Genomic DNA, 24722 nt, shown 5'->3' on the forward strand with positions numbered 1-24722 from the left:
ACCAAAAAAAAAGAAAAAGGTCTGGCATATCAAAAGTCTATTTGCCCTGTAAAGAATATGTATTCTATTTACTGCCTTATAAAATGTATGCTAAATGAAATGAGGATCAGTACAGAAAAAAAATTAAACAGTCAAACTATTTCAGGAACCAGCATCTTGCACAGATTGCCATATATACCCTCTTTAAGAAAAAGGCATTTAATGGATTTTAGAATAGAAAATTTAATGAAATTTGCTTTATACATAACAGTTTCTAAATAACCTTAATAATTTTCCCCATAAATGTTGAGTTCCTAAGGTACAGTGTATTATTTGTTAAATATCTTAAGCTTTTATTTTAACATTGTTTAAAAAAAAAAAAATCTGCACGCATTAACCACAAGTTCAAGCAGACTAAAGAATAAAGTAATTTCAGTAATTCTGGAAATCTTTTGCTAATTCTGAAATTCAAGTTTAGATGGTGGCAGAATTTGAATATCTGATTCATTTCTGATTAAAATGTCATTCATCTGGGAGTGTGTAAACCCATATAGATTTGATTTATTTTAACCTCTGTTATTTGCAGTTCCACATTGTTAAAACAGGGTCATGTCCATAACATCTGCTATACTGAAATTGAACTCTCAGCCAAGTTTTAGGCCCTGTATTTCACTAGCATTTGGATGATCAGGGCTGTAGTATCCCTAGCTCCCAAGTATGTTTATTTTTCTTCAGCATTCATGTTTACTTCTAAGGTAATACATTTAAATAAATTTAATTACAATGAATGACCCAGAACTCTCTAGCCTGAGTGCTCAAGTATGCCTTAACTGCCCTAACCAGCCTCTCTTCATATCTCCTGACCATGGGCCCAGGAGCTCCATTTAAGCTCAGGCCTGACTCTGAACTATGCTGTAGGAGTGTTTGTCTCCAGCACTCTTGTAGTTGTGCCTAGCCATAGATACTGCAGATCTAAATCTTGACCTGCAGACTGACTTCTCAGCTTGACCTGGGACCTGCCTAATTTGCTATGGATAGATCTGGTAATTATTGCTAGTGTTTGACCCTGCTTACCATCATTAGATCTGATTCTGACCCTAACTTGGGAACTTGTGTTCCTGGCCTGATCCTGAACACACATTACCATGGACTTGTCTGAAGAGCTGGGCTTCTGGCTGACCCCAACTACCAACTGGGTCTGTCTGCTTGCCTTCCTTGGGTACTGTGGGACAGGGCCCTGGCTGGTGGGGCATATTTTTGCTTCCCATCTATTAGGTAGTGAGCCCTTGTAGTGCCCTGACACTGTTTTTTTGGAGTTATTATAAAATGACCTACTTGTTAGACCACAGTACTTCTTAATTCATACAACCTACTTTCCTTTGTAATTCTTGAGCTTTGTAGTATGATAGCCTCTGTGTTTTTAATACAGCAGGTACTGCAGAAAGGCAACAGTATTTTTTTTAAAAAACCCCACATATTTACATTTCCTGATTTTGCATATTAGTAATTATCCAAATGTGTTTCCATTCCAGTTTGCTGTTTGCTGTCTTTTTGCAGCTGCATTTGGACTCTTTCCAACATGCCATCTCAGATTGTGAATAGCCCAGTTCCGTTTATGCAGGCAATGATTATTATTTTTTTTTAATTAAAAAATAAAAATAACCAAACCTGAAAATTTATTCTTGCAACTCATGTAGGGGTAAACAGAAGAGGAAGAAAAATATATGACTGGGAAAAAAGTTAAAGAGCTAAATAAGAAAATAGCTTCACCAGGGAAGGGTCCTGGTATACATCTTATGTGAAATATTGTGTATTGGCTCAGCTGGAGAAAAGAAGTAGTCAAGCCAGAGCAGTATAATAATGTCCAATTCCTTCTGTAAGGAAGGGATTCCTAATCTTTCATCTGTGACTTATCTGGCATCAGAAAGGATACAGAACATATTCTTACTGGCATCAGACATCAGAATGGAAGAGTCATGGGAACTGGTTATGAAAATGGCAGTATTCTTCTCTTAACATTTTTAAAGTTGTCCCTAGCTCTTCAGGAAAAGTGAATTCTGACAGTTTTTGACAATGTGAAGAAACAGAGGTGCATTTTATTATATAGCATCTGCAGTATAGACAGCTGGCATGCATTCATCTCTCTATAATCATATACTGAGGCCAGCAATTCCTCCCATCTGTGACTTAACAGCAAGGAGCTCTTCCTGCTACCTTTTCATGAAGAATAATGACTTCCTGAAGCTTAACACTACCCTGTCTTCTTTTTCCTCTAGCTAACCATTAACATCTTTGGAGTAAATACTGTGAAGTCATCTCTCTGGACCTAGACACAGAAAATGCCCAAGCTGTCTCGTGTTCCAGATCTCCCACATACATACTGCCACAGTAAAGGCAAGGGCTATGCTTCAGGCATTATTCAGGGTAAAAAGGAAAGAAGAAAGGGCCATTAATGCAGATGTACTTGATAGTCTACAAAGCAAGATTGCATGCAAAATTTGTAGGGACCAGGTAGTGGTAGATCACTACACAGAATAATGAAGGCTTCATTCTTTGCATTAATCTGATCAAAATCTGCATGCCTCAGTGGAATAGGGAGCCCTAAAAATTACATGCTTTAATAATTTGAATAGCTTTCTATGAGTACTTTCTTTATGTCAAAGTTAATGCATAGTAGTGACAATTACAGAAAGCTTTCTCTTGCAATGGATTTGAATATGTAAAAAGATTTTCTTGAAATAAGCAGGAATTTTACTACACTAAATATGCGAGAAAAAGGTTCAAGGAATGATTGCTTGTCAGAGTTTGAATCAAGATGACATATATATTAGTGAAGGAAAAACAGCTAGATCTTCAGCTTTACTTTTCTTGTTGAATTTTTGCTGCCAAAGCTACAAACGGAGAAAAGCTCAGTAGACCTAAAATTAAACAGCACTGTCAAAATGTGTGTCTTTCATTGAAACCTTAGATTCTAGGTGGTTTCGAGACTCTGCTTTGTTCAGCTGGGAGCTTAGTGTTTTATGGAAGACCTAGAATGCTGAAGATCCACATCCAAACATGGATAAAAGAATAAAAATATCAAAAGGCTTGTAAATAGTGATCAAATCTTCTGAAAACAGCATGAGAAACTTACCGTACAGTTTGGCATATCTTGAACTTGATTCACTAGGGCAATCCTAGAATCCTAAATACTAAAATCCCATATGCCTGTGAAATTGGGGTTCTATTAATAATTTGAATTGCTTTGTCTCGAAGAGAAGAACCACAAAATCTTGGCAGTTGTTGAAACTAGATGTTTAACTCAAAAGGTTAGAGATTTTTTAATCCTTTTGTTTTATTTCTAGTGCAGCTAATTTGCCTTTTTGCAAGTATCCTAGCAACTACTCCCCCCACCCCCTCCAGTACCATAAAGGTTAGGTAAGGATTCTAGAGAGATTGGCCTAAAATATAAAACAAACTGACAGAAGAACATTTCTTAAAGTCACAGCTTGCTTTAATAATATTCCAACAATTCCAACACATTTTAAAGGAGAGGGGACAAGAAGCAGAGAAACAATCCTGAAATAATTTTTAACTGTTTGTAACACTATGAAATATTAGACTTAATAAGGGCTTAAACTTCACCAAGGGCTACCTCAGACTAGGAAACACTCCCTACAAAGACTGAGGGACATGTCCTTTAATATAGTATTTGGTGAGATGAAAACTTAAAGCAAAAAAAAAAATTTGAAATGTATGCAAAACCAGATTTTGTTACGCTGTAGCAAAATATTTGCAACTAAAATCGGGTACTATTGGAATTCTTACTGCTTTTGCAGTTCTGGTAAGGTTTGTATCAATAATACACCATTTAGATGACATGAACGAATACCACTTCCTCATCAAACCTCGCTTCTGTTGGTGTAGGCACCAGGAGCTGTCAGACAAAGTTAGACTTCATCAGTGTTAATTGCAGTCTGAAGTAAAAATGTACCAGATATGCTCAAGTTACCTATTTCAACTAAATGCTTGCTTCTGACCTGCTAGAAGGTCCTAATACAAATAACATTTCCTAACTAGGAGGCTATATTTAGCCATTAATGAAATTTTAACTACTTAAGTCAAAATCTGGTAGGTTGTAGGTATGCCCACATGGGATTAAGGCTGAATAGCCTAGCACAACTGCTGGAAACTGTGTAACTATGTTATTTATACAATCATCTGGGTCTTTGCTTTGGTTTTTGGTGGTGTTTTTTTCTTGGGGGGGGGGGGGGAATGGGGGGTGTTTTTCTTTTTAAATTTAGAGATCTTGTTGAGCTGTAAGACATGTGCTCAACATGGATTCATGTCCAAGATCAGCTTTTGCAAATATTTATGTTTTTTGTTTATTTGTTTTTAAAATCTTTTAATCTTCTAAGCCTCATTTTATTCCTATATCTCCATAAGCAAATAGCTACTTTGAATTAATTACAAGGATGGTAATTTTCCAAATACATCAGGGATAAAATTAAAAGTCAGCATTATTTTTAACATTATGAAATAAAATTACATTATTACATAGTTAATATACTTATTTTAAAAGGCTTTAATTTAGAAACTGAACATTTGCATATGCTTTCACAGTTTGCATAGCAACAAATAAATGCTGTACAACCCCATAGCCTTTAAAGTTAATCATAATAAAAGCATTTATTGATCAGTGCTTTTCAGAAAACTTATAGCTTCCCAAACCTACATGCTCTCAAACATCAGTTCTACCTCATCAGTCCAGTTGGACTACACCGATTCTTGTTTGGGAAAAAAACTATCAATCAATTATGGAAATTAGCCACCAGAGGGAGCCAGCATTGCTGAGCTGGTACAGAAGTGTTCCTCTCGGCGCAAAAAAAAAAAAAAAAAAAAAAAAAATAAAAATTTACCTGTTTTGCTATCAGATAGACTGATTTCTGTTAAATATGCTTTCCATGTTAACTGTACAGCCATGCTACAAACTGACAACTTCAGTAGCAGTTACATTTTTTTCATTGTAAAGAAGTTCAGTAGCTATTCCTTTTCTGTTGCTAATTTAGAATTTTCCATCCCTCAGCTGGTAAACCAAATACCAACATCAGGAATCAGCCATACTCCACTGTTTCTCCACAGATCACCAGCCCTCCTCCATCCTGTGCAGTAAGCCCAATGCTTCATGCACACACTGGGCTTGCTACTACTGAGGCAGGCCCTGGGAAGGCTCCAGGCCCCTCTTCAGAAGGCAGCTGCTGCCCTGCCCATGCAGTTGTGTGCTGCTTTGGCTGTGGGAGGAGCTTCACCTTTTACACCTCAGAATATAATAAATGTGAACTCTGTTTATTGCGTAGTTAGCTCACTACAGTTGAGCTGGGTGGTTTATAGACTCTGGTGAGCTCTCCTTGGGGGAGGACTGAGAGGGTATTTTACTCCAGAGTAGTTCACCTGAGGGGTGTGGCAGGGGAAGGGCCTGTTAGTGCATGAAAGAAAATGGTGACAGCTAGACTTCAAAAACTTCTCAGTTTTACATTTGGAAAGCAGCTCCTCAGGTACCTTTATCTTGACCAACAAATACAACTTTTATGAATTGTGTAAGTAAGCTTCTTCCCTAATTCAGCTGAAAAAAAGACAACTAAATGCCTCATGTATGTTTGGATTTAGTACATATTCCTGTCTGAACATACATGCTCCTTTGTCTCTTATTGGCAGTATAGTTTTGATTGCACTGTTGAGGTTATATCAGTAGAAGTATGCTAAGAGATGAGTCACATTAGGTCAACTTGATTGAATGAGGAGGACTGGATCCTGTGGTGGCTACTTTGGGAATTTCAATTGATACTCTGTGTGCAGCTTTGCCAAATAAAGGAAAGAATGGGTGATACTTAATTACCAGCACTTACTGCTCCAGAAAAGCTTTTGCCTGTGTTTTCTTGTATATGAAACATGCTTAACTTTTGATTATAGTTATTATGTACTTCATCAAAACCAAACAAAGATTCGAAGTCTGACTAGATAAACAATGGGTCATTACTCTTGAGCACTGACACTGGAAATGTTGAATCTCCTGTGCTGATACCTGACTGCAAATGTCAAAGAAAGGATGGAGGAGGGGCAATTCTGGGTATTTTATGCACCTGAAGTTCAGGTAAAATCCTCTTTAAGGAACACTCACAGAGGTTTCACTGCATGTGTAAGTGAGGCTAATAAATCCTTCAGTTTTCATGGTAGTTTTAAATAATACTTGAACTCCTTGTTAAATTCAGTGCATGGTTTTCTAAGTATGGTCGCTGAATGCTGCTGCTGCTGCCATAAATGATGGCAAGGACTGTCTGTCTTTTTGTAAGAGAGAGATATCTTTTGTTCTTCATAACATTTTTAGGATTTGAGAGACTCTAATCACTTAATAATGTACCTCTGACAGGTGGTTTGGCCTTCATTTCTTGGATATAAAATGGAAGATGATCCTGTCCAGCAATGCTACATAATAAAAAGGTCATTAATTGAGATCTAAACACCACAGACACTTAACAAAACCCACTTGTATTTGGAAGTGTAGTGGTATGACTGTTCATTTTAGGGTTTTTTTTCTTCTTTTTTTAACCCACTGGCAACTGTGCTGTGCATGAGCAACTGACCTAGAGCTAGAGGTGAGCAGAGGAAGTATTCCTGTCAGCACACAAAGTGAACTACCCTAATTTGGAGGGCAGTCAGAAAATTATTTTTTGCTGATCTTTCCTGATCTTGTCTGTTATTCTTTGGTATATTGTCTGAATAGGACAGCACTGTCCTTATCTATAGGCTGGCTTCAATATATGGGACTGCAATTTACATTCCTACATTTACTACCTCATTAATGCCTCTTCAGTTATTGTGCTTTGCTTCCAACACTGCAAATATTTAATCTATGTCAAGGGGGCTTCAGTGCTAAAATCAGGGGAACAGAGGGCCACTGTGCAGTCCAACAATCATCACAATCTCTGATCTTGCAGTCTGGAGGCATGTTCCTTTCTAGTCCTCCAGCTAACCCTCTGTCTGTGCTTGTGTGATGCTAACACAAAGGTAGTGCTTTTCCCTGTATGTGTTTTGTTTCCTTTTACTCTGCTTCCTTTGGGGAGCCTGCACTGACTCCAAAAATGAATTCCTTTAAAGTTTCTGCTTCTACCTGTGTATCATAAAAGCAGTCCACAATAAGCAAAGAGCATACTACAGATAGTTGCAATGAAAAGAAAGCAGTGACTTGGCAACTGCTGCTGACAGGCATTATGATCTTAGTAGTTTTTTTCAGTCTAAGTTCCAAAGGAGAGCAAGTGTGTACCGTTGTGTTAGATATGAGTCTGTTTGCCAATCATTTTCTCAATAGTTTTAAATCAATTTGCTAAATTCAAACAAATTTAACTTTGAGGTAAAGAGCAAAAATACTCTGCTTTTTTAAGTTTCTTGAAAACAAATAAAAGGACACAGGCTGGAGTGTAATAGATAGAGCTACACACCTATGTGTGTAACTTCAAGTGGCTCATAGATAGGTATGAATCACTGAGGTAAGCAAGGGGATGGGAGATCCTGGCTGCTTGTATCAAAGCAACAAACCTGCTCGTGTTTAAGCTGTAGATTTTAATTATGCTTAAAACAGTATCAGAGACAGAAATTAATAGATTCCATCAATTAATCATATACTATAAACTAGCAGCAAAGAAATAGAAAGACAAAGTTTGGAGAGGCTTGTATAACCTGGACAAAGACATGATAAAAAGTGAAATTAGAACACTGAGGATATTTCTGTCACTGGACACCTAACAGACTCAGCAGGAAAAAGTGGTAATATTGGTGATTACAGTGGTCAGATCAACCTAAGAAAATCCAGTCTGTCTATGCCAAATTAGAAATGCTAAAATATTAGTGTAGCAATGGCAGGAGCTGAGGAACCAAATTAGGGACTATAGAAACACTGATGCAGGATTTGAGTGTGGATTTGATAAGGAAGCAGAAGCATGGTTGGGGGCAGTCATAATTATCTGAAGGGCCTGCTTTAGTCAGGAATGAAGTTAATATTGTTTCACATTAAGGAAGTAAAGTAACAGGACATAAAAATATGAACATGGTGGGGGAGGGGGAATACTAAAAAGAATAAAGGGAGGTTCTTAAGTCTCACCCAGTACTAAGTCTGCAGAGTTTTGCCTTGCTAATACACTTCTTTAAAGATACTACCAGTGTTGCCCAAACTCATAAGAGCATCAAAGATAACGTGTTCGTTTTGCAGTCTCTGTTTTCTAGATAAGGGACTTTATTGGTTTTGCATTCTGTAGTTCTTTTACACTGGGTTCTAATAGGAGCTGTTTGGTTATTCTGACTGGAAATGATTACTGGCTACCATTTCTACAGTTGCTTTCCAATTTTTCTTCAAAAAGTATTAACACAGCTCCCCATCCCCCATCCCCCATCCCCCGTCCCCTGTCACCTAGACCTTTCCTGTCTTTTGGAGTTATTGAAAATCTTAACAAACTTTTTGGCTTTTGTTAGCTCTTTTAAGTCTCCTGAATTAAGTTTATTGGACATGGTGACTTTAAAATTCTTGATGTAGCAACTGCATTGCAGCATCCCGGGTTGAAACTCTGTAATGTTACAAAACGTATTTCTCACTCTGTGTGTGTTTTACTAGCGGCAGCTTTTTTGTCAACTTAGATTCTAGAAATGCACTTAATTCCTATCATTGCTCACCTTTTTCTGGTTTTGGCTGAGAAGGGGTTAATTTTCTTCACTGTAGTGCCTGTAGTAGGCAGGGACCTCTCCAGCTTCCCATGCTCTGCCACGTGGGCAGGAGGCTGGGAGGGGCGGGGCCATGACCAGGGCAGTTGACCCCATCTGGCCAATGGGATGTTCATTCCATACCATGTGATGCCATGACCAGTATATTATTATTTCAAGGACCCAAAAGGGTACAGGTGGGCTTTTGGTGTAGCTGCCTTGGAGACGGAGGAAACTAAACAGCGGTCTACCTTGCCCGGTCTCTCAAAGGACCCTTCTGTTGTGGGGTTGCTGAGGGTCAAAGAACAACAGGTGCCAATTGCCACCACAACAGTGCACCGGCGGCAATATCGCACCAACCAAGACTCCCTGGGTCCCATCCATGAGCTCATTCACTGACTGGAAAGCCAAGGAGTCATCAGTAAGACCCACTCACCCTTTAACAGTCCCATATGGCCAGTGCATAAATCTAATGGAGAGTGGAGGCTAACAGTAGACTATCGTGGCCTGAATGAAGTCACTCCCCTGTTGAGTGCTGCTGTGCCAGAAATGCTAGAACTTCAATATGAACTGGAGTCAAAGGCAGCCAAGTGGTATGCCATAATTGATATCGCTAATGCATTCTTCTCAATCCCTTTGGCAGCAGAGTGCAGGCCACAGTTTGCTTTCACATGGAGGGGCGTCCAGTATACCTGGAATCGACTGCCCCAGGGGTGGAAACACAGTCCTACCATTTGCCATGGACTGATTCAGAGTGTACTGGAACAGGGAGAAGCTCCCGAACACCTTCAATGCATTGATGACATCATTGTGTGGAGCAACATAGTGGAAGAATTCTTCGAGAAAGGAGAGAAAATAGTCCAAATCCTTCTGAAAGCTGGTTTTGCCATAAAACAAGGTAAGGTGAAGGGACTCGCACAAGAGATCCGGTTCTTAGGAATAAAATGGCAAGATGGACGTCATCAGATCCCAATGGACGTGATCAACAAAATAGCAGCCATGTCTCTACCAACTAGCAAAAAGGAAACACAAGCTTTCTTGGGCATTGTGGGTTTTTGGAGAATGCATATTCCAAATTACAGTCTGATCGTAAGCCCTCTCTATCAAGTGATCCGGAAGATGAATGATTTCAAATGGGGCCCTGAGCAATGACAGGCCTTTGAATGGATTAAACAGGAGATAGTTCATGCAGTAGCTCTTGGGCCAGTCCGGGCAGGACAAGATGTAAAAAATGTGCTCTACACTGCAGCCGGGGAGAATGGCCCCACCTGGAGCCTCTGGCAGAAAGCGCCTGGGGAGACCTGAGGTTGACCCCTAGGGTTTTTGGAGTCAGGGATACAGAGGGTCTGAAGCCTGCTGTACTCTAACTGAAAAAGAGATATTGGCAACATATGAAGGGGTTCGAGCTGCTTCAGAAGTGGTTGGTACTGAGGCACAGTTGCTCCTGGCACCCCGACTGCCAGTGCTGGGCTGGATGTTCAAAGGAAACGTCCCCTCTACACACCATGCAGTTGATGCTACGTGGAGTAAATGGGTTGCACTGATCACCCAGTGGGCTTGAGTAGGAAACCCCAGTCGCCCAGGAATCTTGGAAGTGATTATGGACTGGCCAGAAGGCAAAGATTTTGGATTATCACCAGAGAAGGAGGTGACACAAAATGCCAGAAAATGAAAAGCAGTATGCCCTGTTCACTGATGGGTCCTGTCACCTTGTGGGAAAGCACCGGAGATGGAAGGCTGCTGTATGGAGTCCTACACGACAAGTAGCAGAAACTGCTGAAGGAGAAGGTGAATCGAGCCAGTTTGCAGAGGTAAAGGCCATCCAGCTGGCCTTAGACATTGCTGAACGGGAAAAATGGCCAGTGCTCTGTCTTTATACTGACTCCTGAATGGCGGCAAATGCCCTGTGGGGCTGGTTACAGCCGTGGAAGCAGAGTAACTGGCAGCGCAAAGGCAAACCGATCTGGGCTGCCACCTTGTGGCACGATATTGCTGCCCGGGTAGAGAACCTGGTTGTAAAGGTACGGCATGTGGATGCTCACGTCCCTGAGAATCGGGCCACTGAAGAACATCGGAACAACCAGCAGGTAGATCAGGCTGCCAAGATTGAAGTGGCTGAGGTGGATCTGGACTGGCAACATAAGGGTGAATTATTTCTAGCTCGGTGGGCCCATGACACCTCAGGCCATCAAGGGACAGATGCAACATACAGGTGGGCTCGCAATCAAGGGGTGGACTTGACCATGGACGCTATAGTACGGGCTATCCACGAATGTGACACATGCGCTGCAATCAAGCAAGTGAAGCGGGTAAAGCCTCTGTGGTATGTGGGATGATAGCTGAAGTATAAATATGGAGAGGCCTGGCAAATTGACTATATTACACTCCCACAAACCTGCCATGGTGGGGCAGTAGACCCCAACTGGCCAATGGTATGTTCATTCCATACCATGTGATGCCTTGACCAGTATATTAATGGGAGCAGTTGGCAGGTGGGGGGGCAGTTGTGGCTTGGGGAGGTGCAGTGTTGGGTCGGCGGGTGGTGAGCGGTTGCTTCACATGTGGTTTGTTTCTGTGGTTCATCCCCTTCCCCCTCTCTCCCCCCCCACCCCGGTTTCACACCTCTTGTTGTTTTCCTTTCCATTGCATTTTTGTTGTTGTTTTTTTATTTTAATTATTAAACTGTTCTTATCCTAACCCAAGAGCATTACCCTTCTGATTCTCTCCCCTATTCCACCAGTGGGGGAGTACGCAAGCAGCTGTGTGGGGCTGAGTTGGTGGCTAAACCACAACAAGTTTTTATTCCATGCTGGTTTGATTCCACTTCACTTATGTAATTGGCTGTTTAAAAGAATCAAGTAGATAATGTTTGGGATTTTTATCTCTTTGTATATAAGAAATCATACCAAGTCCTAGTCATTTTTACTCTCTGATAACATTACTTTTTCTGAGATCAGCTCCTCTTTGTTAGTCCATAATCTTACTAATACTGTGATATATTGACATACTGTTATATTTATCAGTACAATTTAGCTTCAGCCTGTGTTAAAGTTGATAGTTTTTGAGTTTGGAAAGTCTCTACTGTACTGTTCAGAAACAGAAAATACATTGGGATTTTTAGTACTGGTTGACTGAACAATTCAGGATATATTGTCCAAGCTGAAGTTCTCTATGACAGCAAAAGGAGATATTGTCCAAGCTGAAGTTCTCTATGACAACAAAACTTTGATTCTTACTTATTGTGGGTATGTGGCTGTTGTGGTTTAACCCCAGCCAGCACCCAAGCACCACACAGCCACTCACTTACTCGCCCATCCCAGTAGGATGGGGGAGAATTTGAAGGGCTAAAGTAAGAAAACTCATGGGCTGAGATAAGAATAGTTTAATAATTAAAATATAATAATATTGTAGCAAAAAGGAAAACAACAAGAGAGAAGTGAAATCCAGGGAAAGAAACCACATGATTCTATAGTTCACCACCTGATGACCGTTGCCCTGTCAGTCCCTGAGATGTGATCACAGCCCAACTCCCTCCAGTTTACATAATGAGCATGACATCCTATGGTATGAAATATCCCTTTGGCCAGTATGGATCAGCTGTCCTGGCTGTGCTCCATCCCCTCCCGGCTTCTTGTGCACCTGGCAAAGCATGGGAAGCTGGAAAAGTCCTTGACTAGTGTAAGCACTACCTAGCAACAACTAAAACATCAGTGTGTTATCAACATTATTCTCATATTAAATCCAAAACACAGTGCTATACCAGGTCCTAGAAAGAAAATTAACTCTATCCCAGATGAAACCAGGACAGTGGCCAAAAAGTTTATTTAGGGTGCTTTTATTGAGTGGAGGAGACAGTAGCTAGCCTCTCATCCTGTGCTTCATCTACTAGAACATTTATAGCTTGATTGATACACTAGAACACCCTACACCTGAGTTGGGGCAACCCCTGGTATCAGTACAGGCTGTGGGATGAAGGGATTAAGAGTAGCCCTGTGGAGGACTTGGGGGTACTGCTGGATGAAAAGCTGGACATGAGTCAACAATGTGCGCTTGCAGCCCAGAAGGCCAACGTTAACCTGAGCTACATCAAAAGAAGCGTAGCCAGCAGGTTGAGGGAGGTGATTCTGCCCCTTTATTCTGTTCTGGTGGACCCCACCTGGAGTCCTGTTTCCGGCTCTGGATCCCTCAGCACAAGGAGGACATGGACTTGTTGGTGTGGGTCCAGAGGAGGGCCACAAAAATGATCCGAGGGCTGGAGCACCTCTCCTATGAGGACAGGCTGAAAGAGTTGGTCTTGTTTAGCCTAGAGAAGAGAAGGCTCCAGGGAGACCTTATTGAGGCCTTTCAGTACTTAAAGGGGGACTATAGGAAGGATGGGGCAATCTCTTTAGCAAGGCCTGTTGTGACAGGACAAGGAGTAATGGTTTTAAACTAAAGGAGGGTAGATTTAGACTGGATATAAGGAACAAATTTTTTACACTGAGGGTGGTAAAACACTGGAACAGGTTGCCCAGAGAGGCTGATGGAGGCTCCATCCTTAGAAACATTCAAGGTCAGGTTGGACCGGGCTCTGAGCAACCTGATCTAGTTGAAGATGCCCCTGCTCACTGCAGGTGGGTTGGACTAGATGACCTCTAAAGGTCCCTTACAACCCAAACGATTCTATGAGTCTATGATACTGAAGATACTTTCATTTCAAGGCTTGAAAACAAGAACGGTTAGCTTTGACCTGAAACAGCACTGCTACTCCACTTCTATCCTAATCTTTCTTACACAGTTATAGCCATTAATGTAATGTTTGATGTGAATCATCTCTCCATATATTCATGCTACCAGTTATATCAGGATTATTTTCATAAATAAGCAATTCCAGAGCATATTATCTAAGACTGCTACTACTGTGGGTAGAACAGACAGTTGAACAATTTCTCTTCACATTCATTAGTGCTGTGGTTAATTATTGTTAAATACAAATATTTTACACTAAATGAGATGCTTACTTTCCTTATTTTCATCTTGCAACAAATGATACAATTTTAATGTGTTTTACTTTTGCCATTTGAAGACAGTTGCACTGGATGCATGTTTGTATAGCCTCATCTTCTACTCTATAGGTCAGGCTGAACTTCTGCTGGGAGAGTGAGAAGATTCCTCTCCAAAACCAGCTGTGTACCTCGTAGCTGGAGCACGGGGGCTATGAGGCAAACCCTTTCAGTCTGGGAGGTTCCAACAGAAGGGAAAGGGTTTTCTTATAACAGGACTGAGATCCAAAGCAAAAACCTTGGGTGAGGGAAGAAGGTCCCAGAGGAGAATTATGGGTGCATTTACATTAGCAAGTCAGTCTGTTGGAGGGTTTTTGGGGGTGCAAATATGTAGCCTAGGGCTATAACCGGTCTCTTGGTGGAAGCACTCAAATGCATTACTATTCCACTTGAAGCAGTTCTGCTCCTGTGGAATCAAGTTTGAAATTGTACTGGCGGCATTGAAATGGCAGCACCATCTTGAATGCCTGACTTGTAATGTGAATGCAAGGTCCTCCAGTAGTTACAGTTAATTTTCCTTTAATGTAGTGCCTTTTCAGTGGTGCTAGCCACCTATTTCCTAGAAGATTGCTTCTCTTCCTGCTAAGAGGACTAACTGTGTTTAAGCTTCTGTTCCTGTAATAAGCTTCTCTGCTTTTATCCCAGTGATCTAGCTACTAGCAGCATATTCTCATTCTGCCTTTTTTTGGTAAGAAAGACAGGAATTAATACAAAGAAAGCAATTTCAACATTTTCTTTTCTCTAGTATGTTTTCTGGCTGCCTAATGTAATTTATAGTTTGCACTATAGCCTTCCTGTTCAGTTTAAGTACACTGTCACTAGTGGATCCCTGCCCACAGGCTTCCAAAATGCATCTAATCCGAGTGTGACATATTGTCTTGGCTCTGGGAATGCAGAACAGACTTCTCTGATGATATGTTCAGCTTCTAAAAATAACTACATGTTAGGTAGCTAGAATTCTTTCTTCCCCCAAGACCTACTTCTAAAACACAGTAACATGATGTACTGGCTCCCTATAAAGCTACTCCATTTCCTCTTTTTAGAAAAAAAAGAGAACTGTGGGGAAGAAAAATTTATAAAGATTAATATAGGTCTAACTTCTTGACAAAGAATAACTTTATTTACCTTGAAGGAAATGGTCTGAAGTTATTTAACTTAGTAACAGGTATTTATGAACTCTGTGGCTCAATTAATTTTTAATGAAATGAGCACAAGTAATATAGATTACTTCCTGTATCTCATCTCTATAGAACAAACTGTTGACCAGTATGGGAACAAATGACTAGAAGTTATGAACAATGCTAATAAGCTTTATTTTGGAGCATTGAATTGATGCCTGTAATTGTGTCTAATTGTTCCTTTTTTTGTTTGTTTACTCCAGGCAGTGTTTCTGGAGATGTATATTAACTGTGATAATACAGGTTTTCACATACACATTCTCTAATACAGAGCTGTAGTTCTTTTAAGAAGCAGCTGTAGCTGCTTTTAAAACACTGCTATTGATTGTTGCTGTAGTCTGGCCATGCGTACCATTCCCTTGCCTTAGTGAATGCATTCTCTCACAGACTTCCGTCTTTCCTGTCTCAGTGATTCTTGATTTCCAAGTTTTGTGTAGTTTTTTTTTTGTTGTGACTTTTGATTTCTTTGTCTTCCATATTCAAGGGTCAGATTATTCCACAAAGAATATTAAAATATATTTATTTTTGTGCTAGATATGTGGTTTTTTTCACCATAAGACTACCAGGTGTGTTTATTTCCATAATGTGGGTAACTTCTATTAGTTGCAAATCTTTTCCTGTCCATGGGTATACTTAAATTGTTTTTCAGATGACTGCATATAGCTTTGCTCTTCCAGAGAAGATTTCTATGAATTATAGTATTTCTTTTCGTCTGTGTTTAAACACAGCCTTGATTTCCTGTTGCACAATATTCTTTATCCTTTGTTTTTACTGCTGGAGAATCTCTGTTTGATTTTGGGTACTGGTGCTCCAAATCAAAAAGATGACTGAGACATGTTCAAATGTGTATGTCTATATAGTGGTGGGTCTACTTTTTTGATACTTATGTGGAAGAAAACTGGAAAATAAACTTTAACTTTTATATGTCTGCAAAAGTTAGTCTGCATACCTACTATTGCCGTAGAGTAGTTCCCTCAAGAAAATTCTGCTCTTTCTTGGGCACAAGGAGAACTCTCCATGAAAAGGACCACAGACTTACAAAATAATTAAGCAAAATGCTCACATTCAGACAAAAATTCTGATAATGAAATTTGCAAACAATTGCATACAAATAAATTGTTGGTCTGTATAAGTCTGGATATCATTCAGGAGATGGTGTGTTCTTTCCTTAGTTCACAGTGTACAAAATAAGCCTGCACCACCCACTTTGAACACTTCATAATGTTATTGTAACAATGGATGCTTAAAAGAAGCAGGAGCAGTTTCAGGAAAACAACACAGGGTGGGAAGAGGTGCTCTTTAGTCAAGAAAGAGAAAAACTTTTTTAGAGATAATTAAAATATGGAATGAGAAAGCTGCTCCCTCAAGCCCCAACTGAGGTCAGGATTATTTGGGAGACACAGTAGGAGCTTCAAGTGAAATCATAATATGCTGAATATTTTAGAGCAACATACACATGTTCAAAAGACACAGTATGAACTGAGGCTTCCTGTTCCCTCCATTGTGCAAACATCTAACCAGGCTTTGGTTTATAATATCTTGTGGTTCACCTCTGTATTTTTGTGGTGGCTATTCTATCTTATTACAGTTTATTGCATATCCACCCACAGATTTTCTGATATTAGTGCAATGGAGTATTATGGATTTCCAAAGCAATCAATGGTGGTCTATTAAAACTTAGCAGTACCATCAGATTAAGTGGGCATATGGTTCTATTGAAGTTGAACATGATTTCATATACCTTCTCCTGTCTCCCCAAAATGTTTATCTGTGATAAGGTATTGTCTTTACCAAGTTAGACTTGGTTCACTTGCTCTAATAGTGCTTTTCACTTGCCTAAATAGTGCTTCTAAAAAATCTGAACAGGTTGCTGTCTGTCTTCCAATGACCTACTACTTATTGTAACCACTGTTTATTAGCTGTAGGCAAAATTATGACTTGCAAAGAACATTATGATGCTGGTTATAAAATGTTTTTCTCTGTCAGCAACAGAATTTAGAAATATTTCTGTAGTGATGTGAAATTACAGATGAATTATTAGAAGTCTCTCCTGCAGCTTAACAGGTGTGTTGCAGATCAGGACTGTATTCTATTATAGATAGCCATGGGTCATTATCTTTCAAGAATTATTCATCATCTAAGCTATACAACTCAAAGAATCACAGAATCACAGGTTGGAAGGGACCTCAGGGATCATCTAGTCCAACCTTTCTAGGAAGAGCACAGTCTAAACAAGATGGCCCAGCACCCTGTCCAGATTACTCTTAAAGGTGTCCAACATGGCCGAGTCAACCACTTCCCTGGGGAGATTATCCCAATGGTTGACTCTCCTCAATGTGAAAAACTTTTCTCTGGTGCCCAATCGGAATCTCCCCAAGAACAACTTGTGTCCATTCCCCCTTGTCCTCTCCATGGGACTCCTCGTAAAAAGGGAGTCTCCATCTTCTTTGTAGCTACCCCTTAAGTACTGGTACATGGTGATGAGATCCCCTCTGAGCCTCCTTTTCTCAAGGCTGAACAAACCCAGTTCTCCCAGCCTATCCTCATATGGCAGGCTTCCCAGTCCTTTGATCATCTTGGTAGCCCTTCTCTGGACCCCTTCCAGCCTGTCCACATCCTTTTTGTATAGAGGGGACCAGAACTGTGCACAGTACTCCAGGTGTGGCCTGACAAGTTGTCGTGGTTCAGCCTCAGCTGGCAACTGAACACCACGCAGCTGCCCGCTCACCCCCCCCCAACCCCTGTGGGATGGGGAAGAGAATCGGACGAGCAAAAGAACTTCTGGGTTGAGATAAGCACAGTTTAATAACTACAATAGAATGATAATGATAAATGATTATGATAATAATGACAGTAATGTTAATATAATAAAAGGGAAAAGGAAGGAAAGGGAAAACAGGGAACAAAAACGCAGAAACACGAACGATACAACCGCTCACCACCCGCCGACCGACGCTGCCTGTCCCCGAGCCGCGATTGCCCCCTCCCTCCCCCGGCCAGCCCCTCCCAGGTAGCATACTGGGCATGATGTTACATGATATGGAATATCCCTTTGGTCAGTTTGAATCCGCTCCCTTAGCTGTGCCTCCTCCCCTCCCAGCTTCTTGTGCACCCAGCAGAGCATGGGAGGCTAGACATGTCCTTGACTAGTACAAGCGCTGCCCAGCAACAGCCAAAACATCTGTGTGTTATCTCAACAGGTTTTTTTTCCATGCTAATTTCAAAGCACAGCACTATACCAGCTAGAGTGAAGAAAATTAACTCTATCCCAGCTGAAACCATGACAGTAGCCACCCCTTATTCCATATCATTGACATCATGCTCAGGTCCCATACTATTCAGTACAAATTCAATAATCCCTACCCATCTTCTCATCCTTTAACAATATATATATATATATATATATAGATACAGATTTTCATTTATCATTCCACTAGTTTATGGAACACCCCTGTAGAATGCCTGTGAAATGTCCATTGAGTTCATTTAGTCCATGACTTTGGATTTCATCTCTTGTAAGGGTCCTTCAGAGAGGCGGTGTGCGTGGGGTCAGATTGTTGCATGTCAGTCCTTGTTCCATCACCGCTGCACTGGTAGTTCGTGTTCTCTCACTGCTGCACTTTGCTCGGTTCCATTGAAAGTTCATTTGCTATTATTATTAATTGGGAGATTCCCACCATGATAACATTCCATTGATGCAACCATAGTAGTGATGACATACAACATCATATAGCAATTAACAGCATATTATTCAGTTCATTGGCTGTTTTCACCCAAAATTAAATCCCCCGAGGTACACACCGGACTCCTCCATCCTCCCGCATCACCCACCAAGTGCACCCAGGTCCTCGAGCAAACGCAATCCCACGAGTGGGTTTGCCTCTGCTGGAAGCAGGAATAACCCAGACTGTCTTGCCCAGCATATTTTTTATGTGCACTACAGGGACTCTATCCCCTTCCACAGTACGTAAGGATTCTGATTGGGCAGGGCCAGCTCGCCTGGCAGATCCCCTCGTGTTGACTAACCACGTGGCTTTTGCTAAATGTGTATCCCAGTGTTTAAATGTTCCACCCCCCATTGCTCTCAGTGTCATCTTTAATAGTCCATTGTATCTTTCGATTTTCCCAGAGGCTGGTGCGTGATAGGGGATGTGATACACCCACTCAATGCCATGCTCTTTGGCCCAGGTGTCTATGAGGTTATTTCGGAAATGAGTCCCATTGGCTGACTCAATTCTCTCTGGGGTGCCATGTCGCCACAGCACTTGTTTTTCAAGACCCAGGATAGTGTTCCGGGCCGTGGCGTGGGGGACAGGATATGTTTCCAGCCAGCCGGTGGTTGCTTCTACCATGGTGAGAACATGGCGCTTGCCTTGGCGGGTCTGTGGGAGTGTAATATAGTCAATTTGCCAGGCCTCCCCATATTTATACTTCAGCCATCGTCCCCCATACCACAGAGGCTTTACCCACTTCGCTTGCTTGATTGCAGCACATGTTTCACATTCGTGGATAACCTGCGCAATAACGTCCATGGTCAAGTCCCGGGCAGCAATATCTTGCCACAGTGCGGCAGCCCAGATCGGTTTGCCTCTGCGCTGCCAATTGCTTTGCTTCCACTGCTGTAACCAGCCCCACAGGGCATTTGCCACCATCCAGGAGTCAGTATAGAGACAGAGCACTGGCCATTTTTCCCGTTCAGCAATGTCTAAGGCCAGCTGGATGGCCTTTACCTCTACAAACTGGCTCGATTCACCTTCTCCTTCAGCAGTTTCTGCTACTTGTCGTGTAGGACTCCATACAGCAGCCTTCCATCTCCGGTGCTTTCCCACAAGGTGACAGGACCCATCAGTGAACAGGGCATATTGCTTCTCCTTTTCTGGCAGTGTGTTATACAGTGGGGCTTCTTCAGCACGTGTCACCTCCTCCTCTGGTGATATTCCAAAGTCTTTGCCTTCTGGCCAGTCCATAATCACTTCCAAGATTCCTGGGCGACTGGGGTTTCCTACTCGAGCCCGCTGGGTGATCAGTGCAACCCATTTACTCCACGTAGCATCAGTTGCATGGTGTGTGGAGGGGATGTTCCCTCTGAACATCCAGCCCAGCACTGGCAGTCGGGGTGCCAGGAGCAACTGTGCCTCAGTACCAACCACTTCTGAAGCAGCTCAAACCCCTTCATATGCTGCCAATATCTCTTTTTCAGTTGGAGTATAGCGGGCTTCAGACCCTCTGTATCCCCGACTCCAAAACCCTAGGGGTCGACCCCGGGTCTCCCCTGGTGCTTTCTGCCAGAGGCTCCAGGTGGGGCCATTCTCCCCGGCTGCAGTGTAGAGCACATTTTTTACATCTTGTCCTGCCCGGACTGGCCCAAGAGCTACTGCATGGACTATTTCTCATTTAATCTGTTCAAAGGCTTGTTGTTGTTCAGGGCCCCATTTGAAATCATTCTTTTTCCGGGTCACTTGATAGAGAGGGCTTACAATCAGACTGTAGTGTGGAATATGCATTCTCCAAAAACCCACAACGCCCAAGAAAGCTTGTGTTTCCTTTTTGCTGGTTGGTGGAGACATGGCTGTTATTTTGTTGATCACATCCATGGGGATCTGACGACGACCATCTTGCCATTTTATTCCCAAGAACTGGATTTCTCGTGCAGGTCCCTTAACTTTACTTTGTTTTATGGCGAAACCAGCTTTCAGGAGGATTTGAACTATTTCCTTTCCTTTCTCAAAAACTTCTTCTGCTGTATTGCCCCACACAATGATGTCATCAATGTATTGTAGGTGTTCGGGAGCTCCACCTTGTTCCAAAGCATTATGGATCAGCCCATGGCAAATGGTGGGACTGTGTTTCCACCCCTGGGGCAGTCGATTCCAGGTGTACTGGACCCCCCTCCAAGTAAAAGCAAACTGTGGCCTGCACTCTGCTGCCAGAGGGATTGAGAAGAATGCATTAGCGATATCAATTGTGGCATACCACTTGGCTGCCTTTGACTCCAGTTCATATTGAAGTTCTAGCATGTCTGGCACAGCAGCACTCAACGGTGGAGTGACTTCGTTCAGGCCACGGTAGTCTACTGTTAGCCTCCACTCTCCATTAGACTTCCGGACTGGCCATATGGGACTGTTAAAGGGTGAGTGGGTTTTACTGATGACTCCTTGGCTCTCCAGTCGATGAATGAGCCCGTGGATGGGGATCAGAGAGTCTCTGTTGGTGCGATATTGCCGCCGGTGCACTGTTGTGGTGGCGATCGGCACCTGTTGTTCTTTGACCTTCAGCAACCCCACCACAGAAGGGTCCGTCGAGAGACCGGGCAAGGTAGACAGCTGTTTAATTTCCGCCGTCTCCAAGGCAGCTACACCAAAAGCCCACTTGTAACCTTTTGGGTCCTTGAAATAGCCTCTCCTGAGACAGTCTATGCCAAGGATGCACGGAGCCTCTGGGCCAGTCACAATGGGGTGCTTCTGCCACTCATTCCCGGTTAGGCTCACTTCGGCCTCCAATACAGTTAGCTCTTGCGATCCCCCTGTCACTCCAGCAATGCTGATGGGTTCTGCCCCTATATAGTTTGATGGCATTAAGGTGCACTGTGCGCCGGTGTCCACTAAAGCTCTATATTCCTGTGGGTCAGACGTGCCAGGCCATCGGATCCACACAGTCCAGTAAACCCGGTTATCCCTTTCCTCCACCTGGCTGGAGGCAGGGCCCCCCTAGTCCTGATCATAGTATTCATCACTCACTTCCGGTAGATATGAATCATGGGTGTCTCTGTTAAGATCAGTCAGGCCATCAGCACTTCTGCTCCTCTGTCTGGAGAATTGCTTACGGGAAACTGGGGCAGCAGCTCTCCTGGAGAAACTCCCCTGAGTAATTGTTCTCCCTTGCAGCTCACGTACCCGTGCCTCTAAGGCTGAGGTAGGTTTTCCATCCCACTTCTTCATGTCCTCTCCGTGATCATGCAGGTAAAACCATAGGGTGCCCTGTCGTGTGTATCCCTTCTCTTGAGCCAAGGGACGATTACTCCTAATGGCTGAGATACTGGTCCGTACTGGTGGGGAGTAGGACATATCTTCTTTGAGTTGCTGGAACTCTCGGGACAGTTTCTCAACAGCAGAGACGAGCGAGGAAGAGAGATTCGCTTCATATTCCCGGAGTCTATCAATCAACTCAGCCACCGTTGGTGTCTCGTCATCTTTCCAGGACATCACTGCCAATGAGTTTGCATACGGGGATGGTGCGCTCCGTACAAACTTCCGCCACATGGGTCTTGTGCACTCAGCTTCATCTGGGTCTTTGGAGGACCGTTGATCGTCCAGGTCACCATAAACCACCTCAAGCACGGCTAATTCCCTTAGATGCTGAATGCCTTTCTCCATGGTCGTCCATTTTCCTAGGCGAAATACAGTATCTTCTTTGAAGGGATACCTCTCTCTCACCACGGACAGGAGCCGCCTCCAGAGGCTGAGGGCTTGTGTTCCTTTTCCAATTGCTTTATCAATGCCCCCTTCCCTAGAGAGGGATCCCAGTTGTTTGGCTTCCTTCCCCTCTAATTCCAAACTACTGGCCCCATTATCCCAGCATCGGAGCAGCCAGGTGATAACGTGCTCACCTGAATGACGCCCAAAATCTTTCCGTATATCCCGCAACTCACTCAAGGATAGGGATCGGGTAGTTTCCGTTTCTTGTACACATGGTTCCTCCTCCTCCTCCTCCTCTTCTCGTGATGGCGCTGGTTCATCGTAATCTCTTTCTAAACGAGTTGACTTTCTCTTCCATGATTTCTTCTTGCGTATAGGGGTGACAGATACTGGCACAGGTTGGTCCTCTGGTTCAGCTGCAACGCTTGGCACTGGGGTTTGAGTAGCTGCAGTGCCTGTCGCGGCGGGTTGGGTGGCCGCAGTGCTTGTCACCGGGGTTGGAGTAGCTGCAGTCTCTGTCGCGGCGGGTTGGGTGGCCACAGTGCTTGTCACTGGGGTTGGAGTAGCTCCCTTCTCTTTTCCTTGGGGGTACTGAATGGTGTTAAAAAGGGCTCGATAGGCATAAGCCAGACCCCAGCACATGGCAGTGATCTGTATCTCTCTGGAATTGCCAGGGTGACAACATACTTCCTCCAAATGTTCTACTAATTTTTCAGGATTCTGCACTTGTTCAGGGGTGAAGTCCCGCACCACAGGGGGTGCCCACCGTCTTAGGCATTTGCCCATACTTTCCCACATACCCTGCCACGCATAGCTATCGAGCCTTGGGACAGATCTCTGGATTATATTCTTAACTTGCTTACTAACCTTAGACAGATCTGATACCACCTGCCAAAGCAATATCAGCAGATGTATCTTAACTACACAAGGATGTTCAAGATACTGAAAAGTTGTTGTAATGAGGGAGGAGACATTACATAAGATAGTAGCTACGGTACCATTCTGTATTTCCTCCATAAAAAACTCCTCAGAGGAGGAGGAAAAATTGCTAATTGCCTCCATGAGGTGGTAGCTGTAGTACAGTAACGGCTTCCATGCAAAACCTAAATAACTGATAACAGTCAAGGCCAGTGTTTTAATAACAAGTCTCCTAGGCAAAATATCTCTAATCACTGCAGAGCACAGCCAACTGCCAAAACCAACAGCAAGTTTTAACATGTACTTTACAATCAGCATGGTAAAGACTGGACAAACTAATACTGCGAGCAGATTAATCAATGCTGTGACCAGCAACTGTTATTATCTCAAACCCTTCGTCGCCCCACGTTGGGCGCCAAAAATAGACTGTCGTGGTTCAGCCTCAGCTGGCAACTGAACACCACGCAGCCGCCCGCTCACCCCATATATGTTACATGATATGGAATATCCCTTTGGTCAGTTTGAATCCGCTCCCTTAGCTGTGCCTCCTCCCCTCCCAGCTTCTTGTGCACCCAGCAGAGCATGGGAGGCTAGACATGTCCTTGACTAGTACAAGCGCTGCCCAGCAACAGCCAAAACATCTGTGTGTTATCTCAACAGGTTTTTTTTCCATGCTAATTTCAAAGCACAGCACTATACCAGCTAGAGTGAAGAAAATTAACTCTATCCCAGCTGAAATCATGACACAAGTGCTGAGTAGAGTGGGATAATGACTTCTTTCTCTCTGCTGGCGATGCCCTTTTTGATGCAACCCAGCATCCTGTTGGCCTTTTTGGCTGCAGCAGCATACTGTTTGCTCATGTTGAGCTTTCTGTCCACCAGGACCCCCAGGTCCCTTTCCACAGAGCTGCTCTCCAGCCAGGTGGATCCCAGTCTGTGCTGCACTCCTGGATGATGTTTTCCCTGCTGCATGATCTTACACTTTTCCTTGTTGAACTTCATAAGGTTCTTGCTGGCCCACTCCTCCAGCCTATCCAGATCTCCCTGCAGAGCAGCTCTCCCTTCTGGAGTGTCTACTTCCCCACTCAACTTGGTGTCATCAGCAAACTTCATCAGGCTACACTTGATGCCGTTATCAAGATCACTTATAAAGATGTTGAATAACATTGGGCCCAATATCGATCCCTGGGGGACTCCACCAGTGACAGGTTGCCAGTTTGAGAAAGAGCTATTTACCACCACCCTTTGGGTGTGGCCTGTCAGCCAGTTCCCCACCCACTGCACAGACCACTTGTCTAGGCCATAACACATCAATTTCTCCAGGAGGAGGCTGTGGGGGACCATATCAAAGGCCTTGGAAAAGTCCAGGTAAACAATGTCCACTGCCTGCCCCATGTCAACCAAGCAGGTCACTTTGTCATAGAAGGCCACCACGTTTGTCAAGCACGATCTGCCTTTAGTGA

Source organism: Phalacrocorax carbo, chromosome 6, assembly GCF_963921805.1.
Source record: "Phalacrocorax carbo chromosome 6, bPhaCar2.1, whole genome shotgun sequence".
Taxonomy (NCBI): domain Eukaryota; kingdom Metazoa; phylum Chordata; class Aves; order Suliformes; family Phalacrocoracidae; genus Phalacrocorax; species Phalacrocorax carbo.